The sequence below is a fragment of the Falco rusticolus genome, chromosome 3 (assembly GCF_015220075.1).
Source record: "Falco rusticolus isolate bFalRus1 chromosome 3, bFalRus1.pri, whole genome shotgun sequence".
NCBI lineage: Eukaryota > Metazoa > Chordata > Aves > Falconiformes > Falconidae > Falco > Falco rusticolus.
The window spans coordinates 98,276,195-98,301,908 of record NC_051189.1 but is presented as its reverse complement, the minus strand read 5'-3'; the positions used below and the strand labels follow the sequence as shown (position 1 = coordinate 98,301,908).

Genomic DNA, 25,714 nt, shown 5'->3' with positions numbered 1-25,714 from the left:
CCACAAATGAACTCTCTCTCAACCTGTCTTTCAAGTCTCATCTCCTTCTTCAACAATTGGCTTGCCATAGGGAAAAAAATGCCCTTCATTTTTCTAAACAAGCAACCTATACATTGTTCTCCACACACTTCCTGAAACGAGTGTGTACATTTATGTGTATGTAAAATCTTTAAATTTCAAAGCACAGTTATATTAATTTTAGAGCAGAATTTCAGGCTTCCCTCTGATAATATAAAATTATGCTGCCTAGAGTGATGTACATTCAGTACTATAATAACTAATTCAATTTGTGTAATGTCTCTCCTTTTCTCTAATGTCAATTATCTTCTACAACACCACAGTGTAATTGCAAAACACTAGAACAAATTATGCACAAGAACCACTTCACAAGGAAAAATCAGGAGGATGCATGAAAAAAATATATGATTACAAAGACGGGGTAAACTGAGACAATGAGATCACTGTTCCCCTACAGCTTATAGAGTGGTCCTATTTTAGGTTTTTTTCCCATCAACACAGAGCAGGTTTTGCAGCTTTCCCCCGCCCCCACCCAAAACAGGTATCAGTTAACACTGGAATAAACACACTGGGTCCAAATTTCAGTCAGTGTAAGATCACAAAGTCTTTCCAGGCTGCACTAGAATTTCATGCCAGCTCAGAATAATTCTCGACATCCACAACATGTAATGTTTGACCCTTTTTTGAAAAGCAAGTATAAAGCAATTGAAAAACACTTCCAAACAAGCATAGCTACATTTTACATTCACCTCTGCAACAGTGATTATGTATAGTACAATGCAATGCAGATCCAGGCCTCACAATATACAAGGGCTACTATAAATTAACGACCATGTAATGAAAGAAATTGAAAGGTGGACAGACAAGCATAAAGAAATATAAACCATGTAGTTATCTTAAAATAAACCACTTGGAACAGGAATGTGAAAAAAATCATGACTGCTAATCAGAAAAACCTATAAAAACTCCAACCAGTTAGCTAACTACAGATAGAGGCCCGCTTCTCAAAAACTCAAATACACATTACAAAACAACCAGCTATACTGCTCGTCTTTCAAAGACATCGATTCATTTTTTCTTGAAAAGGAAAGCCTTACAGTATTCTAATGAAAACAGTGGGTCTGATTGTTTAATTCAAGATAACAAAACGCCTCAAACTCGTCCTCAATGATAACCGTGACCTTGTATTATTTTGCATTAGTCTAAAGAGCCCTCTAGTGTTCACCTACCGCAGGCATAATAAATTATTTCAAATGACTAAGGAACTTCCTCGCAAATCCCTACCTATTAGCTCTATCAAACACCTCTAGCTAGTGGAAAGAAAGCCCATTTTAGGCGCTGGGTGATACATTTGCATGAGGAAAATAATTTAAATTCCACAGTTAAAACTGTTTAACAGGAGAATATTTCTATATTACTTTCTGTATAATTTTAAAGGACTAGGGTTTAAACAACATTTCAGCCAACCATTATTTGTATAGATGTATTGATACATATTCATTGATATATATTTATTTACACATAGAAGAAGAGCCTTCAGTCTTCAGAATGAACTAGCTCTGCATTCAGTCATTGCTGCTGAAAGTCAGTGACTAATGGGCCATGCTGCAATCCTCTCCAAAGAGGTATTTTTCTATAGAGGTTCTGTTCAGTTTTTGAAGGACCACCCCATTCCAGTTTAAGCAATGAATTGCAAAAACCTTCAGACCATGTTGTGGAAAAAAGGCAATATTAGTTTAAGATTTCTTACTCATTCACATGCCCCACTCCCTCACTGGGTCAACAAAACTGCCTGTGGAGATAAGCTATGAAGCACCCCACGACATGCCCCAGCACTACCACAGCGTACAGAGAGACTGTGCCTTTGAGTTCCCTGTCCATCATTCAAGAAAATATTTTAACCCATTGCTCCAGAGCTGCAAGACAGAGATGTGTGCCGTCTGTAAAACAACACAAAACATTCCTACCTTTTGTCCATAGGGAGTCTACTGATGGACACATGCCATGCGTACCTGTACGGTGACATATACTCTGGACACAAAGAAAGAACAATCTCAGATATATACCTCATCACAGCAGTGCCTTAAGTTGGGTAATAATAATCGGCATCATCTATCCTTGTTGCATCTCCGCACCAAAGACATACTTCCTGAAGAATGGTGTTACCGGTCATTCAGACACCCTGAAATATACTGAACCTTCTACATGAGCTATTTTCCTCATTATAAGTCTCTCTCTGGTGGATATTCTGTCTTAGTTACTGAACATCTAGATCCCCCTGCTCTTGCTTGCTGCCACAGATGCTGCCCATGGGGCCACCGGAACCAGGGCATTTTCCTGCAGGAAATCGACAACCTGTCAGATCAGGCCCAAAATCTATCACATGGCCACCCTAGGGCTGGTGCTGGCACAAAGCAGTAGGCAGAACTCATGGGATGGAGAAAGGGCATAATCATCTCATCTGGTGGCACACTGTCCCACAGGCTCCACTAGGTGTCCTGACATCTGATCATGGCTCCTCTCCTTGCCTTGCACCAGCACAGATAATATACAAGTCCCTGCTGCTGTTTCTCATGAACTGGCACTTCTAGGTCCTCATTTCTCTCTGGACAGCTAGAAACATCTTAAAATACAAATGAAAGGCTCTCCAAGCTCCATCTGTGTCCCCACCCTAGTGACACCTACCTGGCCCATCCCTGGAAACACTCAAGATCAGGTTGGATGGGGATCTGAGCAACCTGATCTAGTTGAAGATATCCCTGCTCACTGGGGGGGTGGGTACGTGTTGGACTAAACGACCTTTAAAGGTCCCTTCCAACCTAAACTCTTCTATGATTCTGCACTTTCAAGCCACAAAATAGCAGTTTTAAACACTGTACAGCTCCACCAACAGGGAATGCTTCATTCTCACCTTCCGTATCAGCTTTGGAAGCAAGCTTGAGATCTAGCTGACAATGCAATTCAGCTGATTTGCAGTGAATACAGGTATTGAACTTCTAAATGGAGTGTCTTCAAGCCCTCTTACAGCTTCTCCATTGCTTCCTCTGCTTTAATAGTCAAGCTTCTAGTCTGACTCAAGACTGGGCCAGTAGAGGTCTTGGCTTTGGAAACAGCTCAAGAGAGTCTTAGGACAGGACTTTTTCCAAAACCACACATCTGCTGCATACAGTGATCACCTCAGTCATCCCAGATATCCTGGACCACACCAAACAGTATCAACTATTTGGAAGGTTCAGACTAACGAGTTAAAAACAAGTATTTATGTTGCGAGGAAGGTGCCTTGTGGGATGGCACAGACAAGAGCTTGCAGATCATTAATAGGGACTCTCTTAGACATGACCCAATTGCCTCTTTAAGGAGGGCAAGCCAGAGGATGAACAAAGTAAAGAATGGATAGGATGAGACCAACTGCTTGCAAACCCAAGAGTAACAGATACCTCTTCCCTGTCTCTTTAGCTCTCTCTCCCCCCCAGCCATGAAACACCCGTCCCAAGGTGCTACGTGTGGAAGAGTTTACGATGGTGGACCTTTGGGATACCTGGTACCCCATACAAGCAGGAGGAGCTAGGCAGGCTTGTACTGTATCTTTTTTTTTTTCTTTTTTTTTTTTTCCCCAAGACTGACGCAGAAGCAGCAGCATGTCACCAAAGGGCACTAAGCTGAGGAGGTGGCCCAGTTTTCCAGAAGCATTCAATCCTCAAAGTTTTTCTGAGAGAACTGATGGGTCCAGGGAAACATGTTATGTAAATGGACACCTAAGAACAGTTATCAGAAAATCTTGACCTAAAGCTTTTAGCTTTCTGAACAAGTCCTGCCCCTTAAGCTCTACACTTAATTTCCTCTCTGGAATGGCCTTGGTTCTTGTGATGGAAGACTGCATCCAGGCTTTGTCTGAGGTCAAGAAAGGTGCAGTGCCTATCTGAACATGAAACAGTCCACAACCCTACAGAGACATAGTCTCCATGATGAAAATGTAAGACAGCTGCCCCTTCATTGCCTTTGCATGGATTAACAAGCCTTCCTGTAAGTGGGCTCCCAAGAATTAGACAGCGCAGGGTGAGTATAGCTTTCCATAGATAAAGCAGTCTCATTTGAACCGCTCTGCAATCTCCAATACCTTGAGTTCACGTTCCTAAAAATGTTTATCATTGCAGTACTTGTTACTGAATCTTCCAGTCCACACCAATAACAAGCACTATGGATTTCCCAGTGAAGGGTGGTTACAGCTATCACAGAATGATTACCATTCACCTTTTTAAGGGGAAACTGGTTCTCATCCAAGCAGCTGTAATGTGAGAACAAAATGTGAGTAAAAAATTGTAACTAACTTCCTTTTCTTATCCTAAGGTCAGCAAGCTACTGTTGATTACACCTCGAAACTCTGTTTCATTGACTGTAGTCATGATCCAGACATGAAAGAAAAATACATTCTCTGCACTTAGCATTTAAGAAACTACTTGTGTACTTACATGCCCAAGAATTCTTATTTACACTGCCCAACCAGTATCGTGTGAAATTCCATAGCCACACTCTTCAGGCACCTTTCAAAAACCCAAACAAACAAATGAAAAAAGGAAGAAAAAAAAAAAAACCCAAACAAACACACACACAAAAAAACCAATCCCATCCACACACACAGAATTTATCTGAAGATCTATCTATCTTGTGTTTACAGAAGCAGAGACGGAGCCTTTGACCTTGACAAAGGCAAAGGGTTGGATTAACACTGCCACTATTGGAGACATGAAACTTTCTCAGATTATGAGTTTACTCCATCTCTTAGAATTCTCCTAGACCCCATTATGCATTCAAAATTGTCCAATACATGGCACCTTTAACACCTGTAACAGGAGCATGGAATGTATGTGCCTAGAAGGTAATGCAACAGCCATGTCAAAACCTCTATGTTCTTTAAGCTACAAAAGCAGAACTTGTATGAACCAAGTGGTTACACTGGTACTTCCACAGTTTAATTAGCTTTGATGCAGCTCTTTAAGGTGAATTTAACTAAGATTCTCAACCATTTTTTCCTGTAGGATACTCGTTCTCAGCAAGCCAGGCAATTCCTTATCTACACCACAGCTTTTTCCTCAGGGAGATAATGCAATAAACACCAACATATTTTGACATTTTGTTCCTTCTTCCTTCATAATTCATAGTAGCTTTTTATATCCACTGCATGGATAAAGAACAAGAAATGTAACCCTGCGGTGAAATAAAAGCAAATATATTAAATACTTGTACAAATAATATTACGTTTCTAGAACTTTTTGATTTTTCTTTTTGTGCAAAAGTTTTGAGATTAAAGCTTGATAGCAAAGACATCCCTTCTGACAAGACTGGTATTCACCCTCAAGATGTGCGAGACTGTCATTCCAGAATCCCTTTAGATTTGCTGCAGGCTAATGATATATTATGTACAATCAGAAACACTGCTAAAATAAGGGGATTAGGAAGCATAACATAAGCCTTTGTCTGAGCTCTATTAAGCAAGTTAGACATAAGAAAAGCCATTTAGTAACTACTTACTCACTATTCCATTAGGAAGGATATAGAATACGTGACATGGTCTTAACTCCCACATGTTTATTTACAGGATTCTTACTTCAGGGATTTGAAAGGATATTTTTGTGCTGCAGTTACTCTACAGACAAAAAGATGAATTATGTTAAATATGGAATGAAAATGTCAGTTTGCTGACTTCAGTTATAGAGCATTTGTACGAAAGCTTTAGAACTGTTTAGAACTTCCTAGCATTAGCACAAGTTGGTTATCTAAATGTAAATTAAATTTATGTTTCCCATCAGTATCAACAAAATTATCAAGGGATAATAAGCAAAAGGAAAATACATAAAAACATGTAGAGATTTTAAGTCTACAAAATTACTCTACTGAGGTCATTAACCACAAGGCCAAAGCACATATGATTTTATGAAGAACAGTACCAAAGAAGAAAACCTTGTTTTCCCAAAGGAAATTCACTGCTACTTTACTATTATTATATTTTTCCATGTAAATTAGAGTTACATTCTCAATGTCCTGTTACGATTTCCCTCTTCCTGTAACCTCTATTAGAAAATGAAAAAGCAGCATGAAAGCAAGCAGACTGACACTAGAACATATTCATTATGCTGCTCTGACACAGGGGACCAGATTGGTTTATTATATTAACGATAATACAGATTAATTTTAAAGAACCCTACTGGTCCTACTTCACAGAGACTATAGATGCCAGAAGAATATTTTGTTAAAACAAGCAATAAATTCCAAGGTCAGGAATGAACTGAGCATGCCGTTATTTGACAGGAACATTTTCAAATACTTCCCATGACTCAAAATCATGTTTGACAGTTGCTATCAAGTCAACTGTCAAAAACACAAGGTTTCATTTTCACCCTGACATAGTCCAAAACTATCAACTAGACTAACCCCTGAGAAAGACACAGTATTATGTACTCAATTTGTTCAATATTCTTTCCTTTCCTCCTTAAAAAGAAGGTCAAGGTGAGGAAAACCACATGCACTACAGATGCCTGTTGAGAGGGGACTCTGCAGAGGGCAACTCAGGTAAGCAAGCATGTTTTCTTCATCTGAAAACCATAACACAAATACGGATCTTCTGCAAATGCTTTAAAGAGAACTGTTACTCTGTAGTTACATAGGTTACAAGTACTTCTGCCTTTAATTTACAAGATGGAATAATGGACCAGAATAATTTACAAGATGTGACTTCATACTTACTATTTCATACACCAACCTTTGATTAACAACCTATTTTTCTTTTCCACTTCTCAAGAGAGATTTCAGGAAGCAACACATTTTCCTTCCGCAATCAAAGAGGTTTATGCATTTCCTAAGATTTTACACCAATCTCTCCAAATGTCCCTAAAACTTACATGCCAAAAGAGGAGAAGATTTAAATACCTGCCCAAGATTCTTTCAACTCATTTCAGGTGAAGTAAAAGTCAGACATTAAGAATTTGATGACTCTTTCACATGAAGTCAAGTCTTTTTATAAGATCAGTTGTGAACTGAACTCCCAGTTGAAATTGAAGCTACTTCAAATTCTGTGCAACACAGACCAATGCAGGGAGCTGCTCCACCACGGCAGTATGTGCTCCTGCCATTATCCTGCCTGGCAAAACCAGTTTGTAGCCCTGGTACACACTGTTCACTTCTAGTTACGTAGGCTTTAAAGATAGTGGCCACTAGTTCTTCACAGATCTCATACAGGAAACTGGTGGGATGATACAGAATTAAGAGTGGTGTAAGTGACATGAAAATTCAGCATTTCAGAGCAGATAATAATAGCAGACCACTGGAAAACTGGCAGCCAAAATCTTGGACCTCCAGGGGCAGATGGAATGCCCACCTCCAAGCAGTGGCTGCTTTCCTGGTCCAGCAGTGCTGCTCTGAGCACACATCCAGGGGCTGCCTGCCACTCCTTATAGACTTCAGACAAGTGCAATTTTAATTCCTCACATTTAGAGTGTTGTCCCTCATGGCAATATATGACATGAAAACAATATTTGGCACAGAAAACTCTAAATAACATTATGAAGCCTGATTTTTTTCAGTTATTAACCACACTTTGCTATCTATACTTGTCCTTCCTACAAAAATACACTCAAACCTTTATGTTCATGCCTTCAAAGCATGCATTTACCAACAATGACACAATAAAAAAGAAAAACATGATCTAGAACTCAAAGCTCCATATATTAAAATCAGTAAGTCTTCTCTTTCAAGAAAAACATCCATGGGAGAGCAATAGGTTTTGGGAAATTTTAAAAGTGTTCTTTATAATACTCCCAATATACATTTAACTATTTGCTCAAAGTTTAATTAAAAAGGAAAATAAAGCACTTACTCTGGAAAGTTGTCCAGCTCCACAGTGCTTCACACTCTACTTTAATATTTCTGACTAACATGGCATGGAGTTTCCTTTGATCAGGTCCCTTTTCACTGTACCCTGGCTGAGACCCCTCAGCTTCTGGTAACAACCATACACTGAGAAAAACTAGTGTTTGTTTCACCTTCGTTACGTCCTGGTTTCGGCTGGGATGGAGTTTATTTTCTCCCTAGTAGCTGGTATCAACACTGTGTTTTGGATTTAGTATGAGAATAATGCTGGTAACACGCTGATGGTTTGGTTGTTGCCGAGTAGTGCTTACCCGAAGTCAAGGGCTTTGCAGGTTCCCATGCTCTGCAGGTGAGCAGGAGCACAAGAGCCGGAGGGAGCAGAGCCAGGGCAGCTGCCCTGACCTAGACAAAGGGATATCCCATCCCACAGAGTGCCCTGACCTAGACAAAGGGATATCCCATCCCACAGAGTGTCGTGCTCAGTATATAAACTGGGCGGAGTTGGCTGGGAGGGGCCGATCATTGCTCAGGGACTGGCTGGCTGGCTGGGCATCGGTCAGCGGGTGGTGAGCAATTGTATTGTGCATCACTTGTTTTTTCTTTAGGTTTTATTTCTCTCTTTTTCCCTTTCATTACTATCACTATTATACTTTACAGTAAACTCTTCTTAACTCGTGAGTGTTACCTTTTTCCAGTTCTCCTCCCCATCCCACCAGGAGGGAAGTAAGCAAGTGGTTGTGTAGTATTTAGTTGCCAGGTGGGCTTAAACCATGACACAGTAATGCAAAAATATGATACTAACAAGAGCTACAAAAGAAAAGGATATTGGCTCTTCCTATACTAATACTAGTACATTGAATCACAGAATGGTTTTGGTTGGAAGAGACCTTAAAGTTCATCTAGTTCCCACCCCCCTGCCCTGGGCAGGGACACCTGCACCAGCCCAGGCTGCTCCCAGCCCCATCCAGCCTGGCCCTGAGCCCTGCCAGGGATGGGGCACCCACAGCTGCTCTGGGCAGCCTGGGCCAGTGTCTCACCACCCTCACAGTAAGGAATTTCTTCCTGTTATTTAACCTGTGTCTACCCTCTTTCAGTTTAATGCCATTCCCCCTTGGTCCTGTCACCCACTCTGTAACAGAGTGTCTCCCCATCCTTCATGTAGGCTCTCTTTAGGTACTGGCAGGCTGCTATAAGCTCTCTCTGAAGCCTCCTCTTCTTGAGACTAAACCACCCCAACTCTCTCAGCCTGTCTTCATAAAGGAGGTGCTCCAGCCCCCTGATGATCTTCATGGCCCTCCTCTGGACCTGCTCAAGCAGGTCCATCTCTTGCTTACGCTGGGGGCCCCAGAGCTTGATGCAGTACTCCAGGCAGGGTCTCGTGATAGCAGAAGAGAGGGGCAGAATCACTTTGCTCAGCCTGCTGGCCACACTTCTTTTGATGCAGCCCAGGATGCAATTGGCCTTCTGGGCTGCAAGTACAGATTGCTGGCTCATACTCGGTTTTTCATCCACCAATAGCCCCAAGTCCTTCCCCAGAGGGGTGCTCTCAATCCACTCATTGCCCAGCCTGTACCATGTTTGGGATTGCTCAAATCCAGGTACAGAACCTTGTACTTGGCCATGTTGAACTTCATCATGCTTCCACGGACCTACCTCTCTGGCCTGTCGAGGTCCCTCTTGATGGCATCCCTTCCCTCTAGGGAACCAACCACACCACTCGGCTTGGTACCATCTGCAAACTGCTGAGGGTGCACCCAAGTACAAGTAGTAGTCCTAAATTCAAAATAATTTTAGTGGCCAAATAATTCACTGTTTTCTCAGAACATTTTCCCCTTTCCCTAGTTGTTAATGTTATCAACATTGTCTGAGTTGAGCTTAACAGCTTCATACTGCAAGCTCTTCTGTCAGAGAGCCAAGGGGACAGAATGGATAACAAAACAGCAAATGATAAATCACTGCTTAGCGGCACAAACCCAGGAGATGGACACAGAGAGGCAGGAGCTCAGTAAATCTGAAGACACCAATATTCTGGATGAGGGGGGCCCGCGGGGGCCATAAATTCCCTCCTGCCACCCCAAGGGTATCACCACATGCAGGCTTTTGGTCACTCTGCACACTGTACCAGCCCACCTGCTTCCTGCAAGCTGTGCTTTAATTCATTCCTGTGCACCCTCATACACTAGTGGGATCTCTTGAGCTGATAGAAAACCAGAGGATCATCACAGCTCCCTTAATTCCTAGGCAGCAACTCAGGACAAAGTAGCACACGTACTTGTCTTCTGAGGACAAGCAACCAGGATACAAACCACACAAGAGGACTAAGAAGTAACAAGCATGTATGTAATCACTGCTGAAGGGCACACTACAACTTTTTTCAATGCCTGCCTTTTACAGCTTTTGGAAATTAACACACTCAGGGAATCTAAGTCATATACACATACGTGTATTCAAATGTCAGAACAACTAAGTATGAGTTCCAATTTTTAGGAGACATTTTTAATAGCAAAATTAATTACAGTTCTAATATGCCCACTTTTACTATGTCAAAATCTAATGGTTCATTCACTAAATAAAGTGTAGATCTATTATTCATACTACTTTACAATTGCTTTTCAGCCCACAGTCAACTAATATCTGTGGATACTGCAAAATCCCATGATTAAGACTGACTTTATAGACACAGAAAAAAGAAATATTTCATAACAGAGCTAAAACCCCAGAAGTATTCAAAAGAAAAGATTCAAAGACACTATTTTATTAATGACAAATTATTTCTGATTTTTACATTTTCCCTTTGTGTCAAAGAAAACTTGTTGATTCAAAGGCAAATAATTAGAACTGTGAGGAAAGAAAGCATCACTGAACTGGAACTTTACTCATACTGTAATTTATTATTTTCAATTTTTAGATGTGATGCAATATAATGTCTCCAGCATCTTCCAATATGGTGCAACTGTGGGCTTCCCCTGAGCAAAGAGCTCCTGTTTGCTTCCTTCCCCTCACCCCTCCCTTCCTTAGCTGCCTCTCCACCAGATCCAACAACTGTGCAGCCACAAAATAAGACAGTCCAGCAAGCTCATCTGACAGAAAACTTAGTCTTCTGCCAGCCTCCAAAAAACAACGGTTTTCCATCAGACCAGTTTACTGAACTTCTCTTGCCCCAGGAGCAGAGGAAGTGTATGAATCGGTACAGAAACATAACAGCAATCCAATTCTTTTTGTGGGAGCTGCAGTTGTACCAGACAGCATCACATCCAGCTACACGCTCAGGGCATAGCTCTAAGCCAGAACTGACCTAATTTTATGTTGCCCTCCAAAAAGAAAAGATGGACCCGACTTCCCACTTGTGCCAGAATAGCACTGGTGTAGGCAGATGACCTGCAAGGTCTGGGAGCTGATCAGAGCCTTAATCCTACAATGACAAAAAAACCCACAATCCCTTTCCAACTGGACCATGTTGGTTACCCACTTAATCATGCCATTAACAAATGCTAGCAGTAGCACAAACAAGGGGGGACACGTGTGAATAGGTGTGCAGGGGGAGAACGGGGACATCCCCTCCCACAGAAGCACAGGCTGAGACTTCAATGCCAAACCAAGGAGGTAAGGAAGGAGAGGATCTCCATCTCGTGAGGCGAGTGGGCACAGACCAGCGCATTCGACCCACACCAGTCCCCATTGCCGTGGGTGAACACCCCAGCAGATGTGAAATTTCCTTGTGTTTTAGTAGGGTTTATGGTGTCTGCATCCTTCCACTCTGCAATATTCTTATTATTCTTCTTCTGACAGTTTAATGAATGACCTAGCAGAGTGGTCCCACTAAAGCAGCACTTCTGCAGTAAAGAAACAGGACTGCTCTTCCTAGTCCGTTACTGTTTACTAAATAAAACCAATCATTTTTCTTTTTCTTCCCATCTTCATCTTATTGTACACTGGAAGTATCTGGAAATCTATTGCCACAGGAATGTACACTAACTGTATACGCACTGTCCGTGCCTTCACTCTCTCCTCATCAGCTATAAACAAATATCAGTTAATTCACTTTTAAAATAACATATACATTTGCATATTAAAATATCCTGAAGTAGAATTTTCTTCACTTTTTCAAGTGTATGTGAAAATGTCAATTGGCACAAACAAATATCTACAAGCTTACACATTATACAATATCTGCCAGAATAAAATGCAACACAGAAAAGCGAAATGGGCCAGTTCTCAGCTCTACAAAGACAGAGGCAGAATGCAAGCAGGGGAAAAAAAACCTCTATTAAAAAAAAAATAAAATTTTAAAGTGCTAATACACTGTAAGGATGAAACATTCCATTTACATGAGCAAAAGACTTAATATAAATTATTACAAGTCTATGAATAACACTTATACTACCGTTGACAGAAGAACCCCAGGCACAAACCCAGGTATTCTCAGAAGAAAGCTGAAATTAACACCCAGTAGCACTTCCAAAAAAGCCGTTTCCAACTGCTCTTAACTCTTTGAATTAATTTTCAAGACTGTTTTTCTGAGGTCAGGAGCAGAGCCCATGCCAAAGAATGTGATCTGTTCTGTTAGTCAAAAGGGAGTATTTAGTTTGGGAAGCATCAGGAATTTTTAAAGGGTCATATTTTTGGACTTTTTGCAGGTTACTACCAGGAAAATTCCAGATTATTGGGAATAAATTACAGGAGAAAAAAAGTGATGTGTAACTACCAAAAGGTTATAAGGGAGTTTAATATGCATTACTACACACCAAGTCTGAAAAGCAGTCAAGTGTTCCTAGCCAGAACCATATAAATGAGAAAGATTCCGTATGTTCATCCAAATCAATCTGTACAGAACTTAATCATAATTCCAGAGAAGGAAGAGCACCTTATCCCACCAGTAACTGCATTCAAAATTTCCTCTTGCATACAGTTTCTGCAGGATGGCCTCACTGCAGGAGTATCTTTGGCGTCAGGGATGTCCACAACATGAGAAGCAGACTTTTGTACTGCTGGAAGAGCGTGGAAAGATATTCAATGATACATGGCCACACATAAATGAAAAAGGACTCTTACAGTTTATCTGCACAAAGAAGCTACTCTGTACTGAAGGTATGAATTTACAGTGCAAATTAAAGCGCTCTGTAACTCCTTCCACATGCAATGAGTTGAACACTCCAGGATAATGAACTACTTCACATTCAACCAGAATATTCAATAATACCCAAAACAGGCGTGTGTGGAGCAACAGGTGTTGGGTACATCCTGCCTTATTCCACAGCAGCTTCTCTTGGAAGGCACACCCTCAGTATCAGAAAAATAGAAACTTAAAAAAAAAAAAAAGAAAAAAATCTAAATAGTTTAACTTAACACCTTCACTTTCCACAGATTTCCAGAAAAGAACACACTCCCACTTCACAGTTTGTAGACAGAAAGTTCATTTACACAGACGCTCATGCTACTGACACAAGTCCTGCCAAACCCTGCAACTGAAGATGTTTGGGAACACCAAAGATGTTACCCCTTTTTGCTGCCAGCCTCACCTCCTGCCAAAGATGGCCATTGCTGCAGCACAGTAAGCAATCTGTGCCTCATAACTCCCCAGTTAGAGGCCACTGTCCTTGCTTTCGACGTACCATTTGTTAACTACCCCAGCAGCACAGCAAGCATACATGCTGTTCTGCTACTCCATCCAGCAGCCTGAGGAGGAGCAGAGCAGAGAATTAGACATTTGAACTTCATCCATCACCCTACCAAAGCTTAGCAGGGTTTATTAGCCATAACCTTCAGGAAGATTAATTTGAATAAGTTTTTAAAATGTATTAGGTAAATCATAGATAGTTTAAAAGTGACTGTAAAATGCTTTTGTTTAATTTAGTTTAGAAGTCTGCTAAACAAATGGCAGTCCCTTCCAAATAAAAGTATCCATAACAGATTTTAATGTGATTTCATTAATACAGTTTTGACATTAGCTCCAATTAATATTCCAGGATGTCCATGCAGTTAATTTGGGATATTTTTTTCTGAATGTTCCTATGTATGCAAGCCCAGAGGCAGCTATTCATTTTTTTCTGAGGCACAAAATGCAGTGAAGACAGAGGGCTGTGTTTAGCACTGGGCAGGAAGGTAGCTGTGAAGAAGTGTGAAGTGAAAGCATTTCAAGCAAGTATTTTTGTAAGGCCCTCACAAAAATGACAAAAATGGTTCTGTTGCTTAGCTCATTTTTCAGCTGAATTACTTAGTCAGATGGAAAGCTAAGGTATGTGACCTTCTGTGCCAAGTAAGGTCACTTTTTCTTTTTTTTTTAAAGTAGAGTTTAGAAATAGAAACTACTCTGAAAAGACAAGCAAAACTTCTGGTGAAAACTCAAGGTGAACACATTTTCTAAAGGATAACTGTGCAGGCAATTAGACACACAAAACAGACGTAACCTAACAGGCTCAGATTTCTGAGAAGAAACATAGATTATACCACCCCAACTGATCATTCTGATGCGTACTGCAGGCCAAATTCTTCCTTGGCAAGTCACCTCAAGCACACCAGAAAAAAAAATTGCACACTTCCACCTTTTTAAGGAGCAATAGACATAACGAAATTCCTACTCTGATGAGAGCCATGGCGTTTGTTTTTAATAAGTCTTAGCTTCTATAGTTAATGCTAGATCCTGCTTTACTTTTCAGTATTTGTATTCCCTCCCAGCAAAGCCCAGAGTGGATTAGACAGAGGCTTAATCTTACAAACTGAACTGACATTTCTGTGTCAGAAGTGACAGACAGAAACTCTCTGCAGTTGAATCACTCAACCCACATACTCCCCCAGCCAGCTGCGGCAGTGGGATACATCAGGTCGCAATTCCTGTGGGCGAGAAGACTTCTTCACAGAGTAGCTTCATTCAGGACTCCTTTAAAACAGTGGAAGGCCTTTAGCAGGCTTTCTCTTGTACCCAATTTTCATCAAAATTAAGTAAATTTTTAATGTTTAGGACACGTTTACTTTCCATGACCAAATCAATTTTTACGGAACACGCAGATCTAATAATATCGCAATTACAATTTTCTATAAAGCTTTCAAACTTCTTACAGAGATATCAGCTGTGTCACATTAATAAAGTCTACAATGCTGCACACAACTCTAGAAACCTTTAGGTATGTGAATATTCCGTGTTTATTTGGGTAGGCAAATCAGGTAACCACTCTCATAGGTATTTATAGCATTGGGATTTCAGGACCTTTTCCTGAGAGGTAAGAGGCAACCACATCCAACTTCACAGAGTATTCAGGTTACAGAGCTCATGTGTGGTCAGGGATCTTATAATCAATGCTGCAATCCACCACCAAAAAGTCTAATTCTCATCAATTATAAAAGCTGCTTTACACAATGGGTATAAGTATTTCTCTTAAGGCCTAACTCAGCATTCAGGGAAGCCTCACCCCACCAAAGGTAGCGGCGTATGTGTGAATTCATCCCAATTCGCAGCAGTTTAAAAGCACAGCAGTACAAGCCTCACGACATGATAGCAAGCAGGGTTCAAGTTTTTCAAAAAACAAATGGCATAAAGTAACTAAGAATAAACTCGAAACAGACACCAGATTTTTAAAAACATTTGTTCAATCTTTTATTTCCAAAGTAATTAAACACTCAATAAGAAATGGCTAGGCTAAAACTGCCGAATGATATAGTTGTGTTTATACAACTGCAGCCTCTTTCCACAGCTACATTTCAAACAGGAGAAATATATAATTGATTTGGGTTTTGTTTTTTTAAATCAAAGCCAGGCTAAGGATTTTCCCATAAGCTTTCCAGGAAAGTCAACCTCTGGACTAAAACTAAACAGAAAAAATTCAGCAGGAGACTATTTCATTAAGTTAGGACTACGCAAAGGCAACATTCAGACAGAAGACGATGGTGCAAATTCTTACGTAACTTTCCATTTAGCAGGCTACTACAGGCTACCAGCTATTATAACAAGAACGTAACATAACCATTTATTTCAAAAACACTCAACTGAATTCAAGGCACAGCCGTTACATTGTGTACTCCCTACTTCTGTCTGATCTTCATATATTAATCTCCAGTATCAGGAACAAATTATTAAAAAGCACGAGAATGTGTTCTGTTCCACAAAAACACTTTTGTCCACACAACTATGCATGTTTTATTCCAAAAAGCAGTAGATAATTTCATAGAATCACAGCATTTTGCCAAGTTTTAATTTTGGCAAAAATATTAACTGTCAAGAGTTTCAGTTTATTTATAAAATAATTACTTGGAGAAGCTAGGATATTTATTTTGAAATTTCATATGCTGCATCACCTTCTTGTAAGCTAAAGTAGTACAACAAATACCTGCAACAACAAAGCTTCTGTAACCAGGAAAAGAGTTTGGGGTGTCTTGTGAAATTATTTTTATAAAAGCTGCAAAGAGTAACACCTGAAACATTCCAGAAACTTTTGCAGAATATGAACAGACCCAAGACCTATTTTACCAATTCTTAAATCCTTTAAAATTATTGGGAGTAATACATCTCTCTGCGTATACTGGATCATTAACCAAATGTAAGTGAAGCAGTTGTTCAACACAAACCTATAAAAGCATCATCTTAACCAACATATCAAAAAAATACCAGCTTTAAAGTTAATTTTGCATTTCAAGGTCTTCCTTAGAACCTGCTTACAATGTACCTAAAAGCTGGAGTGAGGATAGAGGAGACATCAGATCTGTGGATACTTTACACTCACTAAGACCTCTTTGCCCTGACAATAGGGCAACTACAGTAACAGTTGTTTCATTCGTTTTTACCTGAAATCCTGAGAAGTACAAACACTCTGAGTTCTAAAGTTGCTTTCAGAAATTGAAGCAAGTAATTTTGTCACAATTTTCATGCCAGAAAAACACACATAATAAAACATGTTCGCAAACACAGAAAAGAATGTTTGGAAGTGAAAAGTCATCAATGACATAGCTTATACTGGATATATGTTTGTACAACACATGTTTTTTTTCTGTCCTTCACCTGTCTGCCACCAATCACAACCTGGTGTTTCACCTTAACACCAGGTGTAAAGCATAGTGAGGCTGCTGCTCCACAGGCAGCAAAACCACTGAAGGAGACAACCACCTGTCAGTGATTAAAGGTCCTGTGGGACGTACAGTTTGATCAGTTTACTCTGTTCTTTCCTACTGACTTTGAGGAAAGATGTGGTAAATTTCCAATTTTTTCCCACTGTCCAGGCAGTATGGATGGGAATCAGTAGATGTGTAGTCTATTTGCAGTTCTGCTATTAAATGCTATTCATACTATGTTACTCCTCATAAAATGAAAGAGACAGACAACAAAATAACTCACAGAATGATTTTACCTGAGCAGCCACCCCAAATTTGGCTTCTTGGAGGTTGTTTCACTTAAAAAGACCAACTGGTAAAGTCCAGTATTCTATTAATAGAAATTCATTTATTTACGTCATATGTATATGGGACAGAAGAGGATGGGATAGAGGAAAAGGTGAGACAACAAAAAAAAAAGGTTTCCAACTAGTTTATGAGCTCTTCTATCACCAAGTATTTACACTGTTACATATGTAATCGAGGGATGAATATTAAGTAGCTAGCCTGTGAATTTTCTGAAAAAGCTCAACTACCCACAGATGCATGTGGGTAGCGATGTGATGCTATTCCTGGAATGCCTATTTGTAATGTACATGTTTCAGAAATGGTATCACTCATCCTCAGGCAATTCAGTATTCAAATTCTGCCTTCTGTGACACCCTTGCAGTAATTCTGACTTGTACGGGGATTGCTGTACCGAAGTATTTTACAGAGCAATCTAATTTTTAGGATTACATTCAAGTAAAATAGCATCTTGACACTATCTGCAAAATAAATACAATAACTAAAGTACTAACTTCCATATAAGTGGATACTCTCATGTCTGGATATTTTGACCAGGAAGGCTTAGCCCAACTTTATAGGAATTACTTAAAATTCCACTAAACATTTTGAGAACTTATATAGCTTCCGTTCACTAGCTATCACAGAGTGTTTCATTTTTTTTGAGCAAGCATCAGCATATCCCTCTAATTATTTTCTTCATATTATACCTACAAAAACCAGGTACAGAAACCTTCACTAATTTTTCTTTGATGACACAGGAGGTGACTATTAAATTCATACACACAGGGCTGGAAACTTGTCTTCTAGTTTCACAGGTGAAAAGTCCTTCCACTTACTCAAAGATGAAAATTTAAGCAATATTTGGTAAGACACACTTAAATCTTGAGCAAATGTTTTCTAAAATCCATCAACATGTAAATACACTACTTTGTACTAGGAAGATTTCAGAATCTATTTCTGTTAGGGTCATGAGAAAAAGACTGAAATATGATGTTTAAAGGAGCAATAAAATCTACAACTACAAGCTTCTCTCCTGTACAGAAAACTAACAAGTTGAGCAGCTGCTCAAGATCAGCAGGTTTAAATCAGTGTCTTCCTCCACAAAGAACGGGCGATGTCCTGGGAGTAAAATTATGGACAACTGCAATTCTACAGAACCGACTGCAGCCTTCCCAGTAAATATCCAGCCACTTTCCCTTTTGCATGGCAGCATCTCTGATCACTCTATGCCACCATCTCTGTTCCTTTAGACCATATCAAGGCAATGAATGCTCCTGAATTTCATTCCTGCTTGTTGGGCACAATATCATCCACCTAATGTTTTAACATGAGGAATTTTCTCTTACCTACTGTAATTCCTGCAAGCCAGGCTGCTTTATCTGGTAATTACCAAGGCACACTCTTTATTTTAACCTCTTGTAAGGAAGCAATTTTTATCACAATGTCCACAGCTGCTATTCAGGAATGATTAGTTTCAGGGCTTTCAAACCTTTCCACATCATTTGAATGCACTATACAATGGCACATTTCAAAATTGTGGGCTTCTTCAGCCAGCTACATCCATTGGAAGAAGTGGTGAATGATTCAGTCTTCTCAGCCTAAATGTACTCTCCCTTTTACACTTTTCCTTAATTGTTTCTGCATATGGACACCCTCTTGGAATTATGTAATGCATGTATGTCAGCACAAATCTATCATGCTCCAAACTTTAAACGAGAGGCATCAATTGAATCTTACTTGGAAAAATGATACATGAAAAAGCAGCACGGTGAAGAAATGTAGTGACAGAATTCATTACTAAAAAAACTTTTAAACTTTGTATAACATTTAGATTAGGCTGCAGAGACTTCAGAATATTTACCTTAACTTTCCCCTTCACATGACCAACAGTTCTTTGAGTCTTGCATTCAAAGTTAGGCCTCAAACCATGTATTTTCTCCAAAATAAGAGCACTGCTATCAAAAGTGATAGTTGAAGCATTACCAATTCTGTTTCCACTTAAAACTATTGCGATAGTATTTAAGTAAGTTTTTGCCAATTGATTTCTATTCACTAATATTTAGACATCAAATTTCTGCATAATAAAAAATATGAGGTATTTTCCTTTTACAGACTTTTATAATTTAAAATGTGTCTTTCTAGGTTCTTACACTGCAAGCAAACTTCAGCTAAATGCCCCCTAAGATGCATTAACATAGAACAGGCCCAAACCAAGAACTTGACATAAAATAGTAAATCTTCTGTCCCATGCTAAACCCCTGCAGCTCTCTGCAGACCTCAGCTCTCCTTGGGGGTCCTAGACCATGGTGGAGCCCACCTCACACTGAGAGGAAGTTAGATGCAAAAATCTATGAAGCCTCTGAGGTCCAGCCACCAGAGAGGAAAATACAAGCTTCCTATATTTAAGCTGTCTCTATTTCAGAATGTCATTACTGGAATTCCTTATGACTTTTTTTAACTTTAAAAGTCCTTCTCATCCTGACTTCACAATGTTATTTATGTGTGTACACATAAAAGTTTCCCTAAAGCTTTCAGTTCTGTCGTATCAGAATTTCCACTAAAAAGGTCATCAGAACTGAATGCTTATTGCTTTTAGCCACACAAAACAGCGCTGTGGTTTCTTGCCTCTACTAAAAACATGTATTACATCTATATTTCCAGTTCTGTAAGTTCTATTAAAGAGGACAATCAGTTAAATTGTGCATTATCCAATTCATATACAGATTCTGTATTAAAAGCCTGACTTGAGCTGACAAAGTCACAAAATATAAGAGAAGTTACTGAACAAATTCAGTATCCAATTACAGTCAGGTAAACTATAGTAACAGCTCTGAAACAAATACTGTTACCGTGGTGTAAAGTCTGAAGTAACTGGGAGCAGAACCTAACCACCTGGCATTTTCTCACTTCACCAAACCTAAAGCCCTGGAAGGGTCAACAATGAGTAACTATGTAATTCGTGAGGAGAAATGACTAGAAAACCAGGATACAGAGGTGAAATAAGGATAAATGCTTTTCTTCCATGCTGAATTTTCTGGATTTTGTTAGTCTAAGCCAGGCCATGGGTATTGCTTTAATACGCCATGAATATTTTCAGTATGAAATTCCATTCATTTAAAAATAAGATGTGATTCATACAGAATTCACAAGGCAGGCCCTGGAATTTTAAGTAGCTTGGATGTAACAGGCAGATGTCTAAACCCTTAAACAACTTTAGCTGGAATTTCTTTTTCTAGATAATAAATGTAATTGTTTTAACTATGGACTGCGACTACTTGGAGACTTTCATGTTTGTTTCTATATCTAGTTTATGTTACTTCAGAAAAAATACTAAGGGCTCAAATCTGAAAAGTGCAAATTTTGTTCACAGAAGTAGTCTCTTCACGGCTTAGCTTTTCTAGGGTTGTACTTGCACCTCACACATGGAAAAGCATACCTAGAGAAAAGGTATGAGAAAAATACCTCAAAACACCCACAAACATTACAGAAAGTACATGTTTAAATGAATGATATCTCAAAAAATTAAAACCTTAATTAGGCTTCAGAACATCACTTATAAGCATGCAAAATTAACCCCTCACTGACTACCTTTGCCACACTATCCTGGAGCAAACCGTCGAGCAAACCTGCAATCACAAGCTCCCAGAGCCGCGTAGAACCGCAGGAAAACTCCAAACCTGGGGAAAACTCACCTCTTTTGCTGAAGGTAACGCACGGAACACTCATACCCCGGGGCAGCACTGGCCTGCCTGGCTTCGGGCTAGGAGAGAAGCGGGCTCAGCTCCCGCCCTCCCTTTTGCAGGTGCCCGTCGGCGCTCAGGGACAGCCCCGGGCCGCCCGGGAAAACGCGAGGCGACAGCGCCGGGAGCGTGGCGCTCCCGCTGCCGGACCTCGGCGGCCGCTCGGGGCAACCCCCGCCCGCCGTTCCCTACCTTTGCCCCTCGCCGTGCTCAGCCAGGCGGCGGCCTGCCCCGGGATGCGGCGCGGGTGGGACAGCGGGAACGGCAGACGGGCGGACGGGGCTGCCGCTCTCCTCCCCTCGCCTCGCACCGGCCTCCTGGCCGAGGAGCCCGCGGCCAGTGCCCGCAGCGCGCCGAGCGACCGGCGGCCCCGGGCAGAGCCGGGGGCAGGGGGGGCCCGGGCGGCCGAGGCCGCGCCCGGGCGAGTGAGCGACCGCTGCCGCCCACAGCCGCGAATTCCCGTTACATCTCCCGAGCAGGATCGGGGCAGTCCCACAGCCACCGGGCGGCGGGGGGCGGCAAGGAATCTCGGTCTGGGAAGAGCCTCTTGCCTTCTGGAAAATGTCAAGTTATGTCGACCAGGTCACCTTAAATTATTAGAAAGCTGCAAGTTTTCCCTTTTCTCGTTTTTGGTTGGTTGGTGTATTTTTTTTTTTAAGCACAGGTTGCCACTAGCGACACCCAATGCACGTGGAAAACCACCAGTTTTCACTCCGCAGCCTGACTTCAGATCTAAGTGCAAACTTGTCCTAATGCAAAGTAGTAATACCCTGGAAACGTTTTCCATTTACAATGAGTCTGAAAATGCATTAACTCTAAGTTACCAACTGTATCAAAACCTATAGACCTGTCAAATGGAAATTTACCGACTCAAAGCATAAATGAATTGACAGTGTTTCTTTTTCTGAAGTGTGAGTTCCATAACGTTTACATGGTTCACTGGCACATACACGCACCATTCATTGCAAAAGTCTCTCAAAAGTAGCAGGCAGGCAGCGACTCAGCAAGTGTTCACCGCAGGTCAGGCTCTGTCCTGGCGGTACTTCACCAAGGAAGCAATCCCGCTAACAGTTCGTGACCGGTGAGCGGGGACCTTGGGGTGACAGCCCTTTTACCACCCTGACCCTCAGCATCAGCGGAGGGATGCTATTGCCTGCGAGAGCTACGTGCTGGCTGTTACAGTTCCCAGGCTGTACCTGCAGATCCGGTACTAGATCTAAGTACTTTATAGACCACGTAACAGCCATGCGTGCTCTGACTGAACATCCAGTTGTAGTTGTTATTAAACACACAAAGCAGTAGTTTTCAAACCCTGCAGAGGTTTAACTTCATGGTAACTGGAAGGTTAACAGAAATCCTTACTGTGTACAGTGTTGTCATTTGCACACAGATGAAAAATGTGACTTTATGTACTATTTTGATTCATTGTCTATCTCTTATGCACCTTACTACTTTACAGCTTTGTTGAATCTTTGCATATACTTACCCTGAAACATGACTCACACAGATATTTCTAAAATACAGTGGAACTGCTTAGATCCATTCATATCAACTACTCATGTTTATGAGAATTTGTGTTTACAAGGACAACGCTTTAAGCTTCTGCAGGGACAGGTGTGGACAATGCAATAGTCTGCTAATACTGAAATACTTAGACGGGGAATGAAAAGGGGAGCACAGAATGTCAGAAGTGAGAAGCACCCCCTTAGGAAACACTTTGTAAATCAGGTATTCTTACCAGTCAACAAATGTAAAACATCTCGCAGAAATACGCATGAACACTTGGCGATACTCAGTGTATGTTATTATCGCACCATAAGTTAACTACATGCTGCTCAAATAGTTTTCAAGTTTCTCTAGTTCTGCAAGTTGTGTTAATTAGCTCAGTTATCAGTTCATATGTAGATTCCTGCTTTCAGTAGCAATTACATAGCCTGTAGATTCAAAAGCCATATAATGCTTCTAATGTTAATAAAGATGTACTTGGCATTTACACAGGACTTTTCTCAGCATGTCATAAACAAGCCGCTTTGACATTTCTAGGAAATATGTGGTCACATGACTGTTACAGAGAAACCGAAGTGTATATGCATACTTATATGACCTATATGAGAACACAAAGTAACAGTACCTACATTATTGAAAAGTAGCCTCCCATAATTAGTTGCTGTGGTATTTACTCTACAAATAAAATTCCTAATGAGAGTTACTGAGTACTCACTTTGATGCCGGGCATTTTCTCTGCAATCTACAGATGACCTTTTCCGTAACTTTGCCCACAGCAGGTCTGCTAGTTTCTGTGTTGATGGCAGGACACTGCAGTAACCAGTCACTTTGGAAACAAAATAAAAGCAGTGCTGGGGGACTGCATAATCTGTGAAGCCTACATTTCTGTTCCAAAAATCTTCTCAAAATGTGCCACATGCTGTATGCTGAAAGCCAAAAAACATTGCTTGTTAATACAAGCTGCTCTGAACTAACTGAAAAGAGCTCTTTATACTAACAGAGGCTGATAACCATGTTTAAAATTGCACTGCCTGGTGCACTCTAGCACACAGTACAAGCTTGTAATGCATCTCCAAACATACCAGCTGCTTCTTTTTGCAGCAGCTTCACACCATTTTCCATCATTTAATCCTACTGAGTTATGACACCTAAGAAACATACCCTTTGGTATCTAAAAGTGAGCCCAAGGTACCTCCAGGATAGCTAGTGTTTGAAGGTGGAGCTAGCCATCAAAACTGAGAAAGTGACCTTAACATTGGGACTATGGCAATAGAAGAGCAGGCTATTGTAAGAACCTCTTAGAACCATTTATCCCTTTCCAATTTAGCCTTCTTCCAGAACCAAGGTTTTAAAGTTGTGTTTAGTACCTTCCACTACACCATCTAAACACCTTAGTTAATGCTAACATTTTATACCAATACAATTATCTCATCCAGGTCTTTCAACGCTCAGCTCAAACTGCATCATTAAGTGAACTTCAAAACTGGGTGGAGAAAGGACAGCAATACAGAACTGCTGATAACCGTGAAGCATCCCAGAGCAGCATATTAGGAACGAGCATTCTTACTCATAGTAAAAATTAGATGATAAGCCAGTTTTGGTCTCTTCTCTTGAATTTAGCAATTCGCCTTTAACACGTTTCTAAAATATTCTCAAATTTTCCCCCTTCCTTCTCCCAAATTCTAGCTTTGCAGATATTTTTTTTCTAAAAGCCTTTTTAATCCATGTTGTCTCAGTCTTGCCTGGGAGATGCAATTATTAAACTCTTAACAGCATACTGAAACTACTCCATAAAGTTATAAATCAAAAACATACTATGAAGGGCAGAGACGGTTTCAAAACATAGATTCAAGAAAAGTTACCACAGCTGTGAAGTTGTGCCAGAAGAAACCTGTGACAAAATGCAATTTACCTGCACTGACCATATCAGTTCCTAAAAGGCTGGATTCAGTCTATGTTTAACAGTCTGCCTTCACACCCCTCTTCCTTGGTATGTCTTCACTAAAAGGATCAATGAAGCCATTGTCTTCTATTTCTTCTCAAGATGCAGCTCTAATGTAATATGTGTAGAACATAGGTAGTTTAATTTGGTAAATTATCTCCATTAGGTAAACACATCCCTCTTTACAAGATGATGGTCTAATTTATCATCACAACCTGAAGCACAGCAGGTTGGATGTCTTATGTCATGATTCTGAACTAATTCAAACCTATTCATCTTATAGGAAGTAGTCTGTTGTCTTCAGACATCTGTCTTGTGCTACTTGTTGTAGCCCACTGCTTAATGATGAGATATTTTTGTCTTCTTATTGTGTGCTAACTTCAGGCTTATCTAATTATGTATTGCTGGTAAATAATTTACATTTTAAGACCACCACCATCTATGGTTGCACCAGCTTTAAAAACTTTCAAAAACAGAATCCGCATCCCTGTTGTCTAAATTGGGTGGTGATTAACATACAGTCCCCAGACTTTACTTTTGTGCACAGTCTATGAATGGTAGTATTTCCTTATTATGCTATTCCATAAAGTATTATTTTGTAGTAGTCGTGTTACATGTATTTCCTAGTTTTATTACCAGTTCTACATGACCACGCTTTACACATGCCTAAGATTTAACAATCCACATACTGAAATTTTTCTCATTTCCTTACTTTTCTTACTCCTTTACCTACTCCCTCCCAAAAAGCCACCTACCTATAGCTATACACACAAGCCAAAAAGCTACTGCCAGTGGCTTCGAGACAGTCATCAGTACCGGCAAGTTCGGGCTACTTCTATCTCCAACCTATTTTTGAGTACTGCTGGCTCCCACTGAAGGCATGTTAAGCCCAGCCAGGCCTCCCCTCTGGTTTGAAGAGTGTGTCTTAAACCCTGGCAGGGCACAGCACAGGGAGCGGGAGAGGGCCTCTCCTCTTTTGGGGTCCGCCCGTGACCCCCCAATTCTCAGAGGTAAGAGGGAAGCCTCACTCCTCAGCTCCAGCTCCTACTCCAGCGGCCGGTTCCTTCCGTTGGCCGCATCCCCTCAGCCTATCAGCACCACGGCCGCGCCCTGCGCTTCTCCGGCACCCACAGCCGGGATAGAGACGCGGCCGTTACAGGAGCCGCCGAGCCCTCCCCCGCCGCACGGGAAGGAAGGAGGCAGGACCGCCGGGGCTGCACGGGAGGGAAAGGGTGCTTTGAAGCAGCACCCGCAGGACGGACAGATGCCGCCAAGGCGG

At 40.8% G+C, this 25,714-nt stretch overlaps 1 protein-coding gene across 1 annotated transcript in view; it reads right to left on the bottom strand.

Moving 5' to 3' along the window:
- RNF144B (ring finger protein 144B) overlaps positions 1-25,671 on the bottom strand; it is a 100,411-nt gene extending 74,740 nt beyond the window's left edge. The window contains exon 1 of the mRNA XM_037380529.1: positions 20,940-25,671. The gene's annotated coding sequence lies outside the window, so the exon portion shown is untranslated. The remainder of the gene's footprint in view (positions 1-20,939) is intronic.
- Positions 25,672-25,714: the final 43 nt, after the last annotated feature.